At 49.4% G+C, this 15,399-nt stretch overlaps 1 protein-coding gene and 1 long non-coding RNA gene across 2 annotated transcripts in view; one reads left to right on the top strand and one right to left on the bottom strand.

Annotated features, from left to right (window-relative positions):
• Positions 1 to 15,399, bottom strand: part of LRRN1 (leucine rich repeat neuronal 1) — a 38,827-nt gene that overhangs the window by 7,008 nt on the left and 16,420 nt on the right. The window lies entirely within an intron of this gene.
• LOC149124472 (uncharacterized) overlaps positions 255 to 15,399 on the top strand; it is a 28,617-nt gene continuing 13,472 nt past the window's right edge. The window contains exon 1 of the long non-coding RNA XR_016214510.1: positions 255 to 8,743. This is a non-coding gene — a long non-coding RNA (uncharacterized LOC149124472). The remainder of the gene's footprint in view (positions 8,744 to 15,399) is intronic.

The raw sequence follows: 15,399 nt of genomic DNA on the forward strand, positions 1-15,399 counted from the left end.
TGCACCCCATGGGAGACCAGGAAAAGCACCTGGCTCCTGGTTCCTGCCATCGGATCAGCGCGGTGCGCTGGCCGTAGCGCGCCGGCCGCGGCGGCCATTGGAGGGTGAACCAACGGCAAAGGAAGACCTTTCTCTCTGTCTCTCTCTCTCTCACTGTCCACTCTGCCTGTCAAAAAAAAAACAAAAAAAAAAAAAACAAAAAAAAAAAACCAGTTCAAATTAATAAATGACATTAGCAAAATAACAGGATACAAAATCGATATGCAAATCAGTTGTCTTTCAATAAACTAACAATCACTAATTGAAAATGAAATCAAGAGAACAAGCCCATTTACAACAGCATCAAAAATACTTTACTTAGCAGAGCCAGGGCTGTGGCGCAGCAGGCTGAGCCACCACTTGCAGTGCCGGCTACCAGTCTGGCTGCTTTACTTCCAGCTTCCTGCTGCTGCGCCTGGGAAGGCAGCAGACGATGGCCCCAGTACTTGAGCTCCTGCCGCCCAAGTGGGGACTGAGGATGGAGTTCCTGGTGCCAGGCTTTGGCCTGACACTGACCTATTACAGTTATTTAGGGAGTGACCCAGTGATGGAAGATCTCTCTCTCCCTCTTTCTCTTTCTCATTCTCTGCCTCTCTCTCTCTCTCTGCTGCTCTGCCTTTCAAATAAATGAATATTTAAAAACATACAATACTTACGAATGAATTTAGCAAAGGAGGGGAAGGACTTCTATATGGAAAACTACAAAACATTACTAAAGGAAGATGATTTTATTTATTTGAAAGCCTGAGTTACAATGAGAGAGGGAGAGTCAGAGAGAAAAGTATTTTCCACCCACCGGTTCACTCTCCAGACAACTGCGACTGCGGGGAATGGGCCAGGTGGAAGCCAGGAGCCAGGAGCGTCGTCTGCCTCTCCCATGTGGGTGGCAGGGGACCAAGCACTTGGGCCATCTTCTTCTGCTTTCCCCGGTCATTAGCAGGGAGCTGGATTGGAAGTTGAACAGCTGGGACATGAACCATTGCCCATATGGGATGCCAGTATTGCAGACTTTGGGGTTACCCACTGTACCACAATGCTGGCGCCCTGAAGGAAGTTTAAAATAATACAAATAGCAGAAAGACATCCATGTTTGTGGACTGAAGACTTAATACTGTTCTGAATCACAAAAATAATTTTCAAAAAGAACAATATTGGGGGCCAGTGCTGCGGCATAGTAGGCTAAGCCTCGGCCTGCAGTGCCGGCCTTCCATATGGGCACTGGTTTGAGTCCCAGCTGCTCCTCTTCTGATCCAGCTCTCTGCTTATGACCTGGGAAAGGAGGATGGCCCAAGTGCTTGGGCCCCTGTACCCACGTGAGAGACCTGGAGGAAGCTTCTGGCTCCTGGCTTTGGTCAGCTCAACTGCAGCCGATGCAGCCATTTGGGGAGTGAACCAGAGGATAGAAGACCATTCTCTCTGTCTCTGCCTCTCTCTTTCTGTAACTCTACCACTCAAATAAATAAATAAAATCTAAAAAAAAAGAACAATATTGGGGACTTCACAAGTCCTGACTTCAAATCATACTGCAAAGCAACAGTAATCAAGATGCTGTACATGAAGACAGATACACAGACCAATGCAACAGTGAGCCCAAAAATAACCCCTTCTGTATACTGATCTTTGACAAGCAGGCCAGGACTGCATCATGGGGAAAAGACAGTCTCTTTGGCAAATGGTGCTGGGCAGACAGGAAAATAAATAAACTGAATCTTTATACCATACACAAAGGTTAACTCAAAATGTATTACAGGCATAAATATAAGATCTAACATCCTAAAACTCCAAGAAGAAAATACAGAGGAAAAACTTTAGCATATTGGATTTGGCAATGAGTTCTTGCATATGACAACTAAAGTACAGGTGGCTAACGCAGAACAGACATATGAGATGATATCAAACTTAAAAAACTTCCATTCATTAAAGGAAACAATCAAAAAAACTTAGGAAACAACCTACAGAATGAGAAATATTTAAAAATCATTTATATGGTTGATAAATGACTAATATCCAAAGTAAGAGGTTAATGTCCAAAATAGGTAAGGAGCTCCGTTAACTCCACCATGAGGATGTCAGCCACAACAAAATAATCTGATTAAAATTGGGCAAAGGGATTAAATCAGCAGTTCTCCAAAGAAGACACACAAATGATCAACAATCACATGAAAACAAAATCCTCAACATCACTGATCTTAAGACAAGTGCAAATAAAAATCACCACAAGACATCACTTTATCCCTATCCACTATCTGAAAACCAAAACATCAAGTGTTGGCAAGGAGGGGGAAGGAACCTTTATGCACTGGTTTTGAGAATGCGAAATGGCGCAGCTGTTATGGCAAACAGCATGGAGACTCCCCAGGACGATTAAAAGACACATCATTGTGCTGTCCAGCAGTTCTGCTTCTTCATAGAAATTCACAAGAATCCAAAGCAGGACCTGAAGAGACGCTGCATGCCTATGTGCACTGCCACATTATTCTCAACAGCTTTGAGGGGTGGAAGCAAATGAAGTGTCCAATGACAAATGATGGCACACAGAAAATGTGGTATGTACAGTCTGCCCTGAGGTCTGCAAGGTCCACATCTGTGGACTGCAAACATTCAGAAAAGAAACTACCAATCATATACACGTGCTTTTCTCTGGTCATTATTTCATAACAGCACTGCACGTGTACGGGTATCCCATGGATACCAGCGACCACTGCACCTAATGGAACATCATCGAGTTTCTTACAAGGAAGGAAATCCTCACGCAGGCCACAACATGGGCAAATCTCGAGCATACTGTGGGACCGACCAATCACCAAACAGTTTATGTTGTATGATTCCATTCACATGACGTTTCCAAAGTTGTGCAAATCATAGAAACAGGAAGTAGGAAGGTGGTTGCCAAGAGCTGAGCAGGGACAGATCTGTTGCCCAGCAGTGTGAGTGAACCGCACCCAAAACACGGAGATGGCCTACTTCATACTATGCACACGGGAGATGGCCTACCTCATACTATGCACACGGGAGATGGCCTACCTCATACTATGCACACGGGAGATGGCCTACCTCATACTATGCACACGGGAGACGGCCTACCTCATACTATGCACACGGGAGATGGCCTACCTCATACTATGCACACGGGAGATGGCCTACCGAATACTATGTATTCACCACAACAAAAAGGAAGCACATCCACTACCGTGCAGGCCAGCTTTTCTCATACAAACTCAGTCTGTAGCAGATAAAAAGTGGCTGGCACAGATTAAAAAAAAGTGAAACTTCTTTATTCTGGGTGTGACTGGCTATGTCTGTCAAGTGTGAGAAGAAACTGTCCTGCTCATCACCAGAGTGCGGGTCCACAAACAAGTCTGGCAGCTTGAAGAGACAATCCCTTAAATAACAAATCACAGCTTTAAAGTCCTGGAATTGGCACGGAACCCATTTAAAAGAAGCGCACAGACAATTATGCAATTAAATTTGATGATTCTTCCCCCTCCCCCCAAGATCTGTTGGGGACACTCTGCTCTGAATATAAAGATTCCAAAGGAAGAGGACTGCATGGTCGTCAGTATCAGTGAGCTTGGCACTGGCTCTGGCTTTCTCCCTGGAATTATGTTGGTCTAATAAATGTCCGTACTTGGTAGGAGTTAGGGCGAGGATCCTTTTGTACCAAGTTCTTACGGAGCTGGGCAAAAAGAAACACCCACTCACAGAATCATGATGGTTGTGTACTCCGGTTCTGTAGGGGAGAAAGCTGCAGCAGCTCCCGGGCTGCAGGAAGGACTCCTTCCTGGGTGTCAAGTGACCTGTTTTTATATTCTGATTTCCTATGAGATGTGTTACTTTGTGCAATCTTCAAATTCTTTGTGTCTCAGTTTCCAGAGATAAAATTAAGGCTAATGATATATTCTCCATGTATTAAAACTATGATAACTAAGAAAAATCACCTACGTGAAAGTAGGGGAAAGAGTGTGCCCCCTCGTGGGCCCTCACATGCTATTTGACCCTCCAGTACTTCATCAAGTTTGCCTTTTACGTTTCATTCTCACCCTGCTACTGGGAGATGATGAATGAGCGAATTTCCTTAAAACCCTTGGGCACAGCAGGTGTTTGGTGCAGTCATTATTATTATTATTTCTCATTGTCATTATATTTCCATCCATGTTTACTGGAATTAATAGTGTTAGAAATCTGGAAACCAAACATCTCGTTAGAGCTAAATTAAAATGCTATGTAGGCAAGCAAATTATAAAACACAACCGACAACCTGGAAATTGACATCACGTCGTAGACAGTGTAGTCACAATGATGAAGAAATAAAATTGGATCCCAAAATGAATAAAAATATCTCCTTGGATGCATGCTTTTATGCATAGTTTCTTTGGTGGGCAAATTTTCACCATGCGGATAATGTTCAGAAAAAAAAAAAACACACACACACCTCTTTAACTTTCTTGGTCTTCAGATAGATCCAGGGTGAACGCAGCATTCAATTTTGCTTGGCTTAAATAATGGAGAAATGGGATTGCTGTCCGAGCAAGCTTTCATTTTGGCCCTATAAGATTAAAAATTTAAACATGTGCTGCTCCCACAGGACCAAAGTGGAGCTAGACGCTACTCTGGAGGGACCCACCAGAGTCTCCCAGTGGCTGAAGGCCGCCGGCCCTCTGCAGGCACAGGTGCTGTCCCACTTGCGAGGTCTGCAAGCTTTCTGAGACAGGAAATGGCCGAGCATCAAGCATGCGGCATCAGAAGAGACAGACCTGGCTTCAGATTCAGCTCCGTGACCTTGGGCAACTGAGGGAAGCTTTTTAACTGTCAGTTTCCTTTTTTGTTTGTTTTAGAAAGAATAGACCATAAAACCTGGTTTGCAAGGGAGGTGAGAGAATTAGAATTCAGTGTTGCATGTAGAGACCCTGCAGAGAGCCTGGCACAGAGCAATTGTCCCATAGATGTTCGCTGCTATTGTTGCAAGTGGATGTCTCAAATTGAATCTAAGTCTTTTTTTATGGACGTTGAAGAGGAAAGAAAGTATTGGATAGTTGGATTGGGAGATGGTGCCTTTGAGATATTATTTACTACAAGTTCTGAACCCTAATGTAGATGGCTGGTGCAGGTGAAGGGAGAGAGAGAGAGGGAGAGAGAGGGAGGGAGGGAGGGAGATTACAGCAAATTCTTCACGTGGGGTGTATTTTATTACCTTGGGGAGGGACGGGTGTGTGGTGAGAAAGAGAACAAGGGGGGACACTTGCTCTCAGTCTGAAGACATTAGTTTCTTGCACTGTTGTCTGACCTCTGACCCTTTCTGACCCTTGGATTTCTTTCTCTAACCAGTTTCCAAGATTATCTTTGTAGCTCACTCGCTTTCCAGAGCCAAACACCCTGGAGTGTGCGCTGGTGACTGCAGATGGAGGGCCTGCAGGGGAGGAGCAAGTGCTGTAATAGTTTCCATATCGCACTCAGGACGCAGTGAGTGCATCCCCGTGCAAGAACACAGTGGGGCGTGCCCAGGCTCGCTGGCTAAGGGGCTGCAGCTGAGAGCCCACGCCACTCACCAGCCAGCCACGGAGCAGGCAGCAGGATGAGGGCTTCTTAACTCTGGCTTCCCCACACTTTGTGGGTGACCTTGAGCATGTCATGTGACTTTCCGTCTTATTTTATTCCTCGTGCAGTAAGAGAGCTCTGAGGAAGAGCTCCTGGCCAAATCAGCATTCCCTTGGTGTCAACTACGCTGCAGCCAAGCCCTCGTCTCTCCCTTCCTTCCCTGTCTTCTTTCATTTTTTTTTCTTTCTTATGAACTTGTTTTGGAGAACTTCTGGGGCCAGGTGGTACAGGCAGTTGGGTCTCACACAACAGAGAGCAGTGGTCACGTGAAAAGCCAGAGAGGGTGTGCACCCCACAAGGCGTCCAACGTGCTTCAGCTGTGGGAGCTGCACACAGCTGCTTCTGGAGGGCTGCGCGCTGCGGCCAGCCTGCGTCCTCTGACCCAGAACCACCGCCTGTAAAGCTGACTACAGGCGGCACTGCGTGACTACATGATCACTACAAATCCTAAACTAACACGGGCAAATACTCCATCACTATAAATCTAATTTAGTAAGCCACGAACCTTGGTTCTGAAGAAGTCCTTGGGCTTATTAAACACAGCAGTATTCTGACGGAAGTTCACTTTGCTTGCTTTTCTTGGGAGGAGCCACGTTCAGTGCAGATGGGATGGTGAGACCCCCCAGGTGATCCAGACACCCAGGTAACTGGCAGGGACACCCAGGTAACTGGCAGGGACACAACTAAACCCACTTGCCTTCCTCCCCAGCTCAGCTGTTCCCAGTGCGACCCCTTTAATTTCCTGTGAACATTTTCTTGGTTCTCAGAGAAGAATTTGTTTATTTTCTTCTTTTTCTATCTGTTATTGTTGTCAATTAATAGATACCCTGATGAAAGGCCCGAAGCTCTCCCGTGTACTTGGTTGGTATAAGCACACGAGTGTGCAGAGGTCAGACACAGTGGTTTTGTGATTGTGCTCATCTTGTTTCCTCTCTCAGGGCAGCGCAAAGCCATCATGCTGCAGGTGCAGCCTCGGCCAGCAGCTCTGGGAAAAATACAAAAGCACAGCTGGTCTCCAAGCTGAGCATCCAAGTTGGGGTCACAATTCATTCAGCTCCTAAGAGGAGCTGGCCATGGCCAGCGTGTGAGCCTTTTCAGGAGGGTTGGTCAAGCATGGTAAACATGGCAGGGCTGGACCAGTTTGAGGTTAAGAATTACAAAAGCAAATTAAAAAAGAAGAAGAAGAAAAGCAAACCTGAAGGCTTGGGCTAGCTAGCATGAATCCAAACCCACGTACGCGGCTTGGCATGGCCAGGGAGGGCCCTAGAGAATAACATGGACCCCCTCAGAGTCTGTGTACTGACCAAAGGCAAGAGGGCAAGCCTGCCAGGGAAAATTTAGTGGCACAAGCTATTAAAGTCAGAGAGGGCCATCGAGGTCACTGGGCATGTCTAAAATAGCATCTTCGACAGAGGTGGCACCTTGGAAAGGAAGTGCCGTGTTCGCAGGAGCAAGGTTGACTCCATTCCCCATCTCCATACTGTCTGCTCACAGAATCCTGCACTGCTCCACTCAACCTGCAGTTACTTTAAGTTCACAGTCCCTGTCACTTGGGCAGGACTGGAAACTCTGCCAAGGACACTGGCCTTCAGTGCTCCGTTAGTCAGGTGCTCATTAGGAATAGGAAACTTCATTCAGTGTAGGGCAGTGCAGGCAGAGGCCGGTTTTCTTTAAGCCTGTGCCGTAGATCATGTGCAGGTAGGCAGCTCCATCTATGATGCTGATGGCGAAGTTATTCAAAAAAATTAGCTCAGATAAACAATGTTCATTGATTTTTAAAAAAGACCATACAGTGAGAATTGATTGTAATGGTTGATCTGTTCTACATAAGCAGAGCCAGACTGCAAGTTTAATGTTAAAATGCAGAAATTAAACTCTTAAATTGGTGATAGATCATGTGTTTCCAGCTCTGTAAGGGCACAGAAATTCAAACGTAAGAAGTGTAAAGAGGGTTTGAAATATGAGTAGGAGTTGGAAGTGGGCATTCAGGATAGGAGCAGCCTCGGGAGTAATAATGCAGTGTGGCTAACTTTACTGACTCCCTTACCATCTACTGTTACACTGAATGTGTGGTCCAACGTGTCATCAGCTCTGGTGTTCAGGGAGAGGTCACGTGCAGTGGTCTCAAGGGAGCCCTTCAGTGGTGCACACAAGCTGTCTAGCCCCGAGTCTGCCCTGGTTCCCCAGTGCCATGAGAAGCAACGTGGTACAAGACCTGGAGCACTGGACCAAGCCTTAGGGACCGAGGAACGCATAGCTGTGTCTGTCTTGTGTGGACCTTCTGAGGATCAGATAAGAGAACACATGCTGAGGAGTGTCTGGTAGGACCTCAGCAAATGGAAACTTCCGTTCACGCTCCCAATCTGAAAACCAGAGTTGGGGCTGGAACCCAAGTGAGTATCTACTCTTCCAGTGAGGAAATGAATGTTTCCTTACAATTATCTAGAACAGCTTTTCTTCTTTAAAATCGTGTATTGGGTGCATCGTTTTTCCCTTAGAAATCCCCAGGATGGGAATGCTGTGTCCCTGTGCTCAGGAAACTGGTGCACTGAGAAATTAGGTAGCCTGCTCCTGACACGTGCCTGCGAAGCGGCGGAGCCATCCTCATTAAAGCCCCGCCTCCAGGAGCCCGCTCTATCCCAGAGAACCTGATTCTGGACCTGAGGATCAGGACCATCAGGGGCGTAGCAGACGCCCAGATCAGCGGCCTCAGCACTCCGGGCTCTAGAAGGCCACTGCCTTCCGGAACGATCTGAGCCCGGCACAGCACATGGAGGCCTAAGGAGGCTTCCCCTGCCGCCAAATAGCGTGGGCCTCACAGAGACCTGCTGGATCCCTCGGACAAGGGTGGGTGTATCTCCAGAATACCAGAAGGCTCTTGAAGCAAAGGCAGCTCAGCTCACATCGAACCTTACGTGAGTGTGTGGCAGGTCCCAGATCTTGCCTTCTTTCTTCTGATGCACAGGGACAGAGCGTGTGTCTTTCTCCCTCAGACCCAACACCAGACACGACAGCTCAGGAAGACTAACCTGCAGACTCCCCAGCTCTAAGACTGCCTTCAAAACCCAACGCTTCCCTTCCCAGCTCATTCCCAGAAGTATTTCTGAAGGTAAGAAAATAATCCCATGGTCATTTTAATGAGGCAATGCTAATTAAGCCATGGAGTTCTGGGAAGGCAGGCTTTCCGCTTGCAGTTCTAGGACTCTCCCCCTCTGCCCCACGAGAGGCTGGGCGACACCCGGAGCTGTCCCTGTGCCCAGTGGTCTTGACAAGTCCCATCCTCTACCAGCCAAACCCTTCACTGAGGAAACAAACCAATCAAAAATGAAATAAGAGTTAGGCATCTACCAAAACATTTATAGCTCTGCCTTAGTTATTCTGGACTCAAGGATGTAAACAGGAAGCTCACAGAATTAAACTGATAGTACAGGAGGAGGCAGGGTTTCTGAATGAAGGTTTTCTAGCCTTGTAGACACTCTCATTTCTAACTTCTTCGTGTTCATTGGGCTCAGGAGCAGCTGGAACGCTAACAGTGATTAGCACTTATTAAATAATAATTTCATATTCAAAGCTCTGAGGTGGGTACCAGTATGCCTCCAACTCTGATAGATGATGGAGACCCAGGCAAATGAAGTGATTTGGCCAAGGTCTCAGGCAGTGAAGTGTGGGGAGCAACTCGGACTAAGACTGTTACTGGAATTAAGACTTATTCTATGCATCTGCTCTCCCACAATGTGGCGCTGGGAGAGGAGTAACAGCTTCTACGCAGCTGCCTCCAGTTCAACCAAGAAACTGTAGGACCTGCTCCTGATTGGAGGAGAGCAGCGTACTCGGCGTGTGGGTAGCAGAGTTGGGATTGGCGGAGGAGGACTATAAAGGAGGAGAGAGACAACATGCACAAGGAACATCTAAGGGGAACATCTATCTGAAGGAACACCTGTGCAGCCCCCGAGAGAGCCGGCCGGCGGTGTGCCGCTCCCCCGCGGAAGTGGGGAAAGTGGCCGGGGGAACCGCCCTTCCACGGAGGTGGAAGGGACGGTAGCCAACCCGGGAAGAACCAGCAGCAAACCCGGGGAGGGCCGAGCAAACAAAAGAACAGCGCAGGGTCCTGTGTCGTTCCTCCATGAAGAGGGGGAGCGACAGTGAAGGGGGAAGGGTCCTATGTGGAGCCGGACATCTGATGCCAGTGAGGATGCACGTTCCCTAGTGGGCACTCGACACAGAGTGCAAGTCACAGCACAAGCAGGGAGAATATGCTGTCGAGTGCCCAGTGACGGTGGTGACTGTTAATACTCGCATAGCTGCTGGGTGCTTCCTGCCCTTCAGGTGTTACAAACCCCGTGCTTTAAAAAGTCTTGCTCTTAAGAAAAGAGTGCAAACTTCCCACCCATCCTTTCCTCTAGACCCCGATAGAAATCAGTCAGTTGTCTTGCAAGTGAGATCTGCTAATATGGCTCTGATTGAGGCAAATTAATTTAATTAGATTCAAAAGATATCCAGTGAGTGTTTACTGTGCGCATAGCCTGCCCTTAAGGAGCTCACCATCGCGTGAGAAAGGAACACGACAGGTATTCTGTGAGCCGGCGCGAAGTGCAAGGGAGGAGTGTGGGGGCGTGGCCTGCCCGGCTCAGCGGCAGCCGTGTCCACGTCGCCTCCACCTGGGGCAGCAGCTCTCGAAAGGCTACCGTGCGCCTGAAATGTGGCCGGTGGGAATGAAGAGTGGAAATCTTATTATTTCAGCCGATTTCAAATAAATTTAAAGTACCAGATGTCACCCTAACTATCCTACTGGGTAACAGAGCAATACATAGCCAAGCTGTTGATTAACCCGGGGGTCCCCTGGAGAATACAGAATCCTGTGCCTCGTGTCAATTTCGATGAAGTAGGTCTGGAATAAACAGATGCCCCTCGGCTTCCACCGTGTCACGTCCCAGTGGAGCCCTGGAGGTGCTCTCCTGAGAAAACACACTCAGTACACCTGACGGGCACAGCTTCCCAGCTCAGCGACACAGCAAGCTGCTGAGTGTGGGCTGCTTCCCGCGTGCTCAAGGGGCCAGCACAGATCTGCTGCTGCTGTGGCCAGCCCCCCAGAGACCCGGGAACAGCCTAATTCAAAGCTCCTCCCACACCATCACCATTGTGAAGTTGAGAAACCCTAAGTCGCCTTCGGGAACCCTTAAAAGCTCCGTGGAAGGCTCTACTGCAGGCCGAGTGTAAGCACTCCAGGTTGCGCCATCCTGGCTTCCAGCACTCGCGGGCTCAGAGGGGCCAGCACTGTGTGGGCCAGGCCTGCTAACTACAGAGGCAGTGAGACTTGACTTTGTGGAGCCATCTGGGTGTTCTCAGAGGTGACCCAGGCTAACCCTAAACCTCAGCCTCACTTAACCCAAGCTTAGCTTGTCCTGGGGGGCCCTGCAGTTACCACAGAGACCAGCCTGCAAGCACTGGACACGTCAGTCCCAGGAGCCAGGGTCCCCACATCAGACACACTCAGCCTTCCAGATCCTGGGCTTCCCTCTGCTCTGCCACACTGGAGAGCACAAAGCCTCCTACACAGGTGTCTGGGTGACATGTGTGCAAAAGTCAGTGCAGGAAGGCCAGCAAACTATCAAAAAGTCCGTCCTTGGAGGGGCCAGCGCGGTGGCAAGGTGGGTTAAGTCACAGCCGTGGCGCTGGCATCCCGCATCAGCGCACTGATCTGAGCCCCAGCAGCCCCTGCTGACACTCCTGGGAACCCAGCACGTGACGGCCCGAGTACTCGGGCCCCTGGCACCCATGCAGAACACTGGGATGGAGTTTCTGGTTCCTGGCTTCGGCTTGGCCCAGACCTGGCCATTGTGGCCACTTGGAGGATGAACCAGCAGATGGCAAATCTCTCTGCTTCTCTCTCTTGCTCTGCCTTTCAAATAACTAACTAACTAACTACATCTTTCGGAAAAAGAGTTTGTAACTTGAATCTGAAGGAACCAGTGAAGCCAGCAGAGCTTGCATCAGACGCGACCGCGCGCACCGCGGCTTTCCTTATAGCTGTACGTGAGGTGCCCAGGGCTGAAGAACACGCTGCCCAGAAAATAACCCGAGCAGAACGCATTTAGCCCCATGCCAGATGCCAAGCCTAGCCGTACTTCCTGAAGCTGAGGCAGGCTGAGGGCAAGCTTGCTGCACAGGGCCTGCTAGAACACAGAGCAGCACCCCCCAAATGGTGTTGAATAAACAAACAAGCCTGTCTAGGTAATATCCTCCCCTCAAAATCATGAGCCTTCTCTGGATCGTGTCCTTAGGCAGAGGATTGCAGAAGACAGGAGAGAAAAGTAATTCTAAAACCTAGCAAGGCAAATTAGCATTGCTGCGGGAAAGGTGAGAATGACTTCTGAGAACTCGGGGATCCTGTCACGTGTATCCTGCCTGTCTTCCTCGATATAAGAAGAGGGGGAAGCAGACATTAGAGAAGGCAGCTCTGCAGAAGGGGCGGGCACAGGCTGTGCAGGCCGAGGCCCAGCCCCGGGCACTTCACCTTCTCTCCCCGGGCTGCACGTCTCCTGGAGACAGGTGCTGGCATCCTTTCCTCGAGGGGTTGTGGACAGGATGAGTTCATGCTGTGTGTGGAAGACCTAGGACTCTTACTACGCGTCCCCTGATCTGCACCAAGCTGCCTGCTACTGGTTGAACTGTGTCCTCCAGGAACCAGGACACCGAGTGATGGACCACGTTCGGAAGTAGGGCTGCCGCGTATGTAATATGTAAAGATAAACTCAGGCTGGAGTAGGCCAGGCCCCTAACCCCATGAGTAGTGATCTTAACAGAGGGAAGAGGACGTGAAGGTGGGGCTCCAGAGAAGATCATGCGTGACAGTGAAGGCAGAGAGTGGAGACTCACAGGGCCAAGCCAAGGGACGCTGGGGTTTGCCAGCAACGCCCAGAAGCAAGACAGGGAGGAGGACTGATTCGCTCACCGGTTTCAGAGGAGGTGTGATGCTGTGGGAACCCTGATACCTCCATCTTGAACAGCCTCTGGGCCTGTGATGAAACAATGGGACGAGCGCTGCTGTTGTTTAAAGCTGCCCGGACAGTGGTCTTGGTCATGGCAGCCCTACAAGACCAGCGAAGTGCAGGATTCTAAAGCTGCCCATCTGGGTCCTAACCACCCTTTTAAGTTATTTTGCATGAATGCTAATTTTACTTGACACGTAGTGCACTGGAGTCGCTCATTCCCCGCGTCCCCCTGCCTTTCGAGAGCCCCTAAGTGATCATGAAGGGAGTTCGTGTGTACTGCCGCCTGTAAGCCTCTGACCAGGCAGGCTGTGGTTTCTCCAGGTGAAAAAACTGCGCTAAATTCAATCATTTCGGCAGCTTCTTCTGGGCCCCAGCGGGCGAGACTCATCATTATTCATGAAGTGTCTCAGCTGCACGCCAGGACCACTCCCCACGACGCTCTGAACGTCACACAGCAGAACCAGCTGGAAGAATTCTCGGACCTTTGGTTTTTCAAATCCCCTTTAAACCCGAGGCTCTATGACAGGGAAAGAGAGTAGGAAGAAAGTTGTGTTTTTGTTTGTTTTTTCTGTTTAATTCATTGTGGAGTCAAGAAAGTTTGCTTTTTCTCCTTCGCACGAAATGGGCTACCTGCATCGCTGGAATCATAAAGTAGCAACTTCCCATTACCGAGCGGAGAGACTGACGGCACAGCACGCCAGCCAACCACGGGCTGCCGTTCCTGCTCCGCTCTAGCACCAGCAAGTGCAGCGACATAAAAACCGCCATGAAATCAAGTAATTTTAGGCTTTTACAGATTATTTTAATTCTCTTCCTGTAATACGTCTGTGTGAAGTAATTGCTTTGTAATTAGCAGCATGATTACATGTTAAATAAGGGCTAAATCTTCAGTTTGGCAGCCTAATATGCCTAGAAGGACCGCTCTCAGTACTTCCCAGTGTACGGCGTGGTCTCTCCCTCAGCCCTGGACGTCGTCGTGCTGTGTTCACAAAGGCTGCAGCAGGAGCGAGTGCTGCGACGGCTCTGGGCTGGCCAGGGAGCACTGCCCGAGCACCACGGGGAAGCCAGGTTGGTCGCGGGCAGCACTGGCAGTGCCCGTGTGAAGGGTGGGGACAGGACCCAGCCGGCGGCCGCAGTTTCGGCAGACTTGGCCAGGCCTGCTTTTGCTCCCAGACCGGCCGAGGCTGAGCAGTAAGTGAAATAACCTTCCTCATGGGGAGCCGGCAAACACGTTCACGTGCCCTTCAGAACATGCACTCTGATTGTCTTTGCTCAACCACAGTTCTGCCCTGTCTTTTGCTCTATTTTAAAATACAGCAGTGATCTTTAATTATCGACATTTTAACAACATTTTATTTAAAAGCATTCTTATTAAAAATTTTTATTAAAAAATCCAATAATATGCGAGCCAACAGCTCTGATGCACTGATATGTCTCCCAAGAGTTGGACTGCTTAGAATTTGCCAACTGGAAGACTGAGTGCTGTTTAAACCTTAGACTGGGAAAATGTCAAGAACATATCCCTTCCAAATTAAAATGTTCCCGTAAAGCCTGGAGACAGATCTAGGGTAGCGTACGTTACCCTCAGCAGGGGATTTCCTGCTGGCCGAGGCTAAGGCGGCAGCGTCCTCGCCCTCTGAGGATGGAACTCTAGCACGCTGAATTTCTTCTGTTTTAAAGAGGCAAAGGAAAGCCCTGTGTTCCCAAACTCTGAAATTGGTTTTAAATTCCTCTCGTAAACTATTTTTATGTGATGATTCACTCTGATAAGGACTTAAAGAACTCTAACTGCACAAGAATGAGGCAAAACATGTGGCTGACTGTTCAGCCCTCCCCTCACCCTCTGTGCTGTGGATCCCCCCTCCCCCGAAGGCTTGGGGGCCCCAGTGGCTCTGTAGTGCACAGTTCTAACATAGGCCAGCCGGGGTGTGGAGCAGGTAACATACAAAAACCGTGCAGGGGGCTCCCTCTGCCCTATCAGTTACTTTTCCGTGACTATCACAAAACAGCTGGGTTTTCGGGCATCAGCACAGCTCCAGGGAGGACCTCGTGGCAGATGGCATCACAGTGCAGGGAGCCTGGGGGAGGCTGGGGTCCCGGGGGAGGCAGGATGCCGGAGCGAGACTGGGGTCCCGTGAGAACTGGGCAGTGCTTCCAAGCACATCCCGTGGTGACCTACCCACGAACCTGCACCTCTTAAAGGCCCACCACCTCTTAACACGGCCGCACTGGGGAGCACGCTCCCCACACGAGCCTTCCCGTGTGGGCCATGCTCGCCACGGCACTCAGATTCCTACAACACTTGGACGGTGCCTCCGCTCTGCAGGCGGCAGAGGTGAACCGCTCAGTCCCCAGTCTTTTGAGGACATCATTGTAATAAATCTTCTGATCAGATGTCCCTCCATCTGCCCACCCGCCCACCCTGCTGCTTCTGTCGCTTAGGGAATCCAAACGGATCCAAGCAACTTGTCAATCCCACAGCTATCGGTGAAAGCCACGGAGGCCGGGCTCAAAGTCAGTGCCTTTTCTGTGGTCCAGCTCCCTCCACCGTCGTCCCGGGCCACCTGCAAGTAGCCAGAGTGCATTGCAGCGTTCTCAGGATCAGGGAGGAAACCACGCGGTGCAGAAGCCCTGGCCAACCGGAAGATCAGGTTAGGTACGGTGCAGACTGAATTTTCTGGTTAGCTCAAGGCTTCAAGATTTAAAAAAAAAATTTTAAGACATACTTTTCTTCAGGGCCCTGATAATGAACTCACGTTGGAAATCTTTTATT

Source organism: Oryctolagus cuniculus, chromosome 10 (assembly GCF_051225735.1).
Source record: "Oryctolagus cuniculus isolate XC-2025 breed Fujian yellow rabbit chromosome 10, ASM5122573v1, whole genome shotgun sequence".
NCBI classification, from domain to species: domain Eukaryota; kingdom Metazoa; phylum Chordata; class Mammalia; order Lagomorpha; family Leporidae; genus Oryctolagus; species Oryctolagus cuniculus.